Source organism: Peromyscus californicus, unplaced genomic scaffold, assembly GCF_007827085.1.
Source record: "Peromyscus californicus insignis strain IS unplaced genomic scaffold, ASM782708v3 Scaffold_9__1_contigs__length_137607984, whole genome shotgun sequence".
Classification (NCBI taxonomy): domain Eukaryota; kingdom Metazoa; phylum Chordata; class Mammalia; order Rodentia; family Cricetidae; genus Peromyscus; species Peromyscus californicus.
The window spans coordinates 21472335-21478919 of NW_026294617.1; the positions used below are offsets into that span (position 1 = coordinate 21472335).

At 43.2% G+C, this 6585-nt stretch overlaps 1 long non-coding RNA gene across 1 annotated transcript; it reads right to left on the reverse strand.

Moving 5' to 3' along the window:
• Window positions 1-3104: 3104 nt before the first annotated feature.
• On the reverse strand, window positions 3105-4400 carry LOC128106335 (uncharacterized). Its single transcript, XR_008216666.1, has 2 exons — window positions 4189-4400; window positions 3105-3938 (listed from the first exon to the last, which is right to left on the reverse strand). It is a non-coding gene; the product is annotated as an uncharacterized LOC128106335 (long non-coding RNA).
• Window positions 4401-6585: the final 2185 nt, after the last annotated feature.

Consider the following 6585-nt stretch of genomic DNA (forward strand, 5'->3'; position numbering starts at 1 on the left):
TGTAATCTCTTCACGAGACAAGAGTTAGAGACAGGCAGATTCCTGGAAGCTTCCATGTCAGGTCAACTAGCCTAGCCCACTCGGCAAAGTTTCAGGCCAGTGAGAGCCCCTGTCACAAAAGGTGGAAAGTTCCTTCCCATCAACAGCAGAAACTGTCACACACACACACACACACACACACACACACACACACACGAGCATACAAACATATGTGCACATTCACACAATAAAAAGTAGAAAAATTTAAAAACCCAATTAGAAGATGAATCAAAGACATGAAAGGCACACCAGGGGTGTGTATGTATCTAATAAACACATAAGGAGACATTCAAATCAGCCAGTAGGGAAAGGCAGTTAAAACCACAGCAAGGTAGTTTTACAGACCCCTTGGGATTGCCAAGACAATGCAAAGACAACGTCTGAGGGGTCACAGGTTTCAGAACTCTTGGGACTTTGCTCCATCTGCTTTTGGTTGCTGCATTACACTGCATTTAAAATATTTTATTACACTTGTTTATTTAGTGTGTGTGTGTGTGTGTGTGTGTGTATGAGAGAGAGAGAGAGTGCATGCTCATGCCAAGGTGTGTGTGTGTGTGTGTGTGTGTGTGTGTGTGTGTGTGTGTGTGTGTGTAGGTCAGAGGACAACTTGCAGGTCTTGGCTCTCTACTTCTGTCATGTGGTTCTGGGGACTGAATTCAGGCTGTGAGGGTTGGTGACAAGTGCCTCTACCTAATCTTATACTTCCTGTTGGCTTACAGTCAAAGAGCTAGCAACCACCCTGCTGAGCTGAGATCAGGAGGCACAGAGAGATGAGAGACTTAGCAGGCATTCTCTGCCCCGGGACCGGTCCTCCAGAAGGTCAGAAATGAAAAGGCAGAGCAGGTCGCCTCTACACGGAAGAAAGCTGGAGGTTCAGGTGAACACCCACCGTTTGCTAGGCAAGGGAAGCAAGCGCCTGCTGCTGCTTCCTGTGCCCCCCACCCCCGGGGGTATGAAAGATGACGGGGAGCCCTGATCTCTTTTAAGAAAATATTTCCATTCTCTATTGGCAACAAAGTCACCACTTCACAAAGAAATCCAAGAGTGTGAGTAGGAAGCCAGTCACTAGCACCTCAGTTAGTCAGGGACAAAGCCAAGATTCGGAGCCATTTCTTCTGATTCCAAGGCCGGCTCTCCCGAGGCCAGCTGCATCTCTCCAGCTAACAGCTTCAGACAGCCTTTGGCTAACAACTCCACAGAAAGCTGGGCTGGCAGGAGGAGGAAGTGTGATTCAATTGATCATTCCCACCTCTCGTCATGTGGGTTCTGGACACCGGTTTGGACAGATTAAACCTTTTGAGTTCCTATTTGGAAAACTATATTGCCTGTGGACACTGCCTTTCATTAATAACACACCAAACACTTTCAAGTACACTTGGTCCTCACACAATCCTATGAAAAGGTAAGGCTGGCTTTGTTAAAAACCATTTATTTACAAGTGAGGCTGGTGAGGCTAAGTGCCTTGCCAAAAATGACATGGTTCGTAGTGGAGGCGGGATTGGGATGAGAAGTCACATTCTCTATTGGCAGCCTTTTTTTCCTTTTTGTTCTTTTAGTGTGTTTGTGTGTGTGATGTGTTCATGTGCGTATGTGTATTTACATGTGTGTGTGCACACACGCAGGAGTGCATGTGCAGACGGAGGTTGATATGAGAAATCCGTGACTGCTCGTCCACCTTGTTCTTTTAAGGCAGTTGCTCTCATTCACACCTAGAGCTCACTAATATGCATTTTAACCACTGACCCATCTTCCTAGATGTTCTAGTTGGATTTCTCTGCTCCTGGGATGAAACATTAACCAAAAGCAACTTGGGGAGCAAAGGGTTTATTTCATCTTAAAACTCCCAGGTCACACTCCATCACTGAGGAAAGTCAAGGCAGGAGCTCCAGCCGGAGCTGAAGCAGAGGGCACGGAGAAGTGCTGCTTACTGGCTTGCTTGCCATGGAGTGCTCAGTCTGCTTTCTCATACATCCCAAGACCACATGCCACATTCTTTTCAAAGCAGTCTGAGCGCCCCCACATCAGTCAACCAAGAAAATGCCCCCACAAACTTGCCTACAGGCCAATCTGATGAAGGCAATTCCTAAAGTGAGAGTCACTCTTCCCTACTGACTAATTTGTGTCAAGTTGAAAAAACCAACCAGAACACCACCCCAATATCTTTTAAATTTTTTTTTGAGAGACTAGATCTCACTTATGTAGCCCAGGCTGGCCTTGAACCTCTCTGTACCTCCTCTTGCCTTAGACTCATGAATGCCAGGGTCCACACTCAGTTTTATTAATTCTTTTATATATGAAAATATTTATATTAGTAACTACCCAGATTGAGATAATTAGCATTACTCTGGACGCCCCCCCAGATCAATCCCAGGCATCACCAGCCACAGTGAACAGTAGAGCAGGCTGACACCCTCCGCCTCAGCAGCCCTTTTCAGTCTCCCTTTCCCCTCAGTCTTCACTTGTGTCCATCACTCCCTTGCATTTCCTGATGTTTCACTATATATCTATATTTCTCTCAAAATATGCTGCTTAGCTTTGCCCAGTCTTCTGGAACTAACTTTTCCAGTCCACGTTTTGCTTGCAAGGTATGTCTAACTTTTATTTTTCCCTGCAGTGTGGAATTCCATAGCGTGAATCCCTAGCGCTTGTTCATCAAGCCCCCTTCCACTGAACATGGGCGTTGCTCCCTGACCGGGACTATCATAAACACAGCATCTGGGGCTATTCTTGGACATCTCTCGTGAGCTACAGGCATAAAACTTCCCCTGGGGATGAAAACAGTAATGTAACTGGTAGGAGGAAAGATTTACAATCTGCATCATGACTGCATCCTTTCAGGTTTTCCAGTTTTTGTGCCTTTTAACCATCATGGTGTAGGGTCTCTGCTCTATCAGTACCTCTCTAGAGGAGATATAAAATCTCACCATACCTCTTTGTGACTCTGGTTTGCATTTTATTGGTCACTGGTAGGACTGGTATCTTTTCAAACGTTTTGTGTCATTTCTGTTTTTTTCCCCTTTTGTGTAGTGTCTGGTCATGTTGGTTATTCGCCTTTCTCTTACCAATATTTTAAAGGAATTTGTGTTTATTTGTCAATGATACATCTTACATCTGTTCTTTACAGACTGGAGAGTGATTGTGATAGCCACACTTGGGGCTTTAATGAATGAGTTGATTATGTACATGGCAAGCAAAAGTAAAAGAATAAAAGTAGCAGACACAGAGAAGCGGCAGACAGTGAAACATCATCAAATGAGGAGTTTGCAACATTGAGCAGAAATAACAACAAGCCCCTTCCTCAATTTCAATCTTCAAATATAGTGTAGGTTTGGTCAGAACAATGTTTGATTTCTATACTCACATGCGTGCTAAGATACATCTTACTAAGATAAAAGGAAATGGGGAAAATCTATGGGAGACAGTTTTAAGTACTTGGGTTTCATGCTTTTTCAATCTAAGTTTTTAGTAGAGAAGAGTTAAAGACATAGATAATCATAAACAAAAATAATATTCCTAGTCACCCACAACTATCACAAGTACTCTATGTGGAAATGTATAGACATATACTACACCTGCATATATTTTCATATACATGTAACAACACACTGTGAATTTTTATCTGAGGAAATAATAGATCTGCATTAGTTTTAATGAATAAGTAGCACTTCATAGAACAAATGAATTAAAATTTATCTTAGTATCATTCTTATTGCCTAGAACACTTGAGTCATTTCCTATTTTTACTGTCATACTTCTTCAATGTACAGCTTGATATTTCCCGCTTTGTTTATTTGTTCTGTTACTTCCTGGGTAAACATCTCTAGATGTAGTTTAGCTGTGTCTGTTTTCTAATTGGCAAAATTCTCCAGTCTCTAGACTCTTCCGGATCATTGAGTTAGCTGAAAAAAAAAAAAGGTAGATTAGATTCTTTTGACACCCCCACCCCCACCCTACCGGTCAATAAATCCAATTATTTCCAAAGCTGTAGAGTGCCAAAGATTATTTAGCCAGGTGTGGACCAAGAAGGAACTCTCTAGAATCCTTCGGGATATATACATAGCAGTCTTCTCCCACAAGGAAGACAAAACAAAGGCAAGGCAAAAATTCAGAGAAAACTGTTAACCTGCTATGTTTTCTGTTTCAACATACCGCAGTGATTAGTCTGTCATTTGCAAATGATGATTCAAGTCCTTCTCCTCAGATAACACATATTTCTCCTCTCCAAAGATGATGACTTACATGTCTTCGTGCTTGGCTTTCTTTACAGTGGCCATCTCTGGAGACAGCAAAACAATTAAACAGGAGGCTGGTTTCTGGCAGGACAGAGTGGCCCGCACTGGTCACCTCTAAGTGCACTCTGCCTCAACCCCAGTGCATTGCTCTTGGGGAAAAAAAATAAGAGGATGATTCTCCTTAATCTCATGTAGTTTAATTTGGAAGCTTTCCTAGCCCAACATGGAAAAAATTTAGGTCAAGTAAAAAGAGTGATGCTGACCTTGAGCAAACTTCAAGTAACTTCTCAAGGCTGGCTGTGTGTGAAGACAGTGTGTGGCGGGGGCCACTAAAGAAGAGAAGCCTCAGCTGGGCGGTGGTGGCGCATGCCTTTAATCCCAGCACTCGGGAGGCAGAGCCAGGCGGATCTCTGTGAGTTCGAGGCCAGCCTGGGCTACCAAGTGAGTCCCAGGAGAGGCGCAAAGCTACACAGAGAAACCCTGTCTCGAAAAACCAAAAAAAAAAAAAAAAAGAGAAGCCTCTTCATCCCTAACTTCATTGTGTGGCCAGGCCTGGATGGGGTCAAAGAGTGGACTGGTACCCTACAGAGAACCCTTAAATGGGGCTATAAGGGCTTTGGTTTGTGACCCATCAGTTCTGACGTCAACTTGGAGCCCATTTCCCTCAGAAACAATAGAGTGCTCAGTCGCCTGGGCTTTGGAGTCAAGCAAAGGAAAAAGAGAGTACCTGTCCCCAGACTCAAGGAGCCTGGATCCTACAACTGTCCACATGAAAATACAGCTCTCACCACGAAGAGAATAAGAATTTATCCTGGGGGCTGGGGGGATGGCCAGTGAGTAAAGTGTTTGCTGTGTGCAAGCGTAAAGACCCGAGTTTGAATCCCCAGAACCCACATAAGAGGGCAGACATGTGGTGCAAGCATCTCTAAGCCCAGTGCTCCTACAGAGAGATGGGAGGTAGAGACAAGAGACGGGAGACACCGTGGGAACTCAGGTCAGCCAGGCTTGCATGCTGACAGGAAACAGCAAAGAGACCCGATGCCCAAGGCTGTCACCTGGCCTGTCCTCTGTCCACATGCACCAGGAAATGTGTGTACCCACATTTCATACAGCAATGTGCAGACTGTTCCCATGAATAACCATAAGAGTTGAGTTCTGGATGCTCAAAAAAATATGAAGTGGACCTGGAGAGATAACTCAGTGGTTAAGAGCATGCTCTTGCACAGGACCTGAGTTTGGTTCCCAGGGACCACATCAGGCTCATGAACACCCATCACTTCTCCAGCTCCAAGGGGACCCAATTCTGGCATCTCCAGGCACTCACACACACACACACACACACACACACACACACACACACACACACACACACACAAACACACACACACACACAATTAAAAAGAAAAAGAAACTTTGATAAACGTGACAGTCATAAGGAGGAATATTTATAATAGCCAACATTCTTTTATATATGTCATTGTGACTTCATCAATGATAAAGGAAATAACTTTACTTAATGTCATTTATGTCTACATTTTTTGAGAGAGTCGAGAAACAATGGGTAAATCTGAAGTACCCCTATCTCAGAACTTTTTCAGCCTAGAGAGGAAAAAAGGAGCATGGAGACAGAGGGGATAGGAGGGTAATAGACAGCAGTGATAAGTTAGAAGCAGACACATCAGCCATGCAGGGCATGTGGAGACCAGCCATGCATCCCATACATACTGAGTGTTACCTATCTAAAAGGCTTTGTTGTGAATCTAATATTCATTGTTCTTATTTCAAAAGTACAGAGTCCTGCCTGTATTATTTCTGCAATCTACTCACACACAAACATGCTCATTTGCTTTTTGAGGTAATATTTTATAGATTTTTTTTTTTACATACTATATGTATACCCAGCAAGTTATTTATACACACATATACATAGTCTGCTATGCAGCCCGGGCTAGCCTTGAATTGACAATCCTCCTGCCTCTATCTCCTGAATACTGGGATTACAGGCATGCACCACCTGGTGTGTGTGTGTGTGTGTGTGTGTTATAAAATTTCGAATATTTAAGGTACTTTGTATGATTATAATAGTAACTCTATAAAGTGTTTAGAAATACAGAAAGTGCATTAAATACACATAACCTGCATGAAAATGTTGTTGTGTTTCACACACATACATACAAATACACACTCACACACACCTGGGTTATACATCATTTAATTAACAAAGGGTATACAGTATCTGCTGTGCATTTTTTTCTTGATAATAAACTTGAACTGTCCTAAAGGAGTCCACACAATCTCCCTATGCAATTTTGTC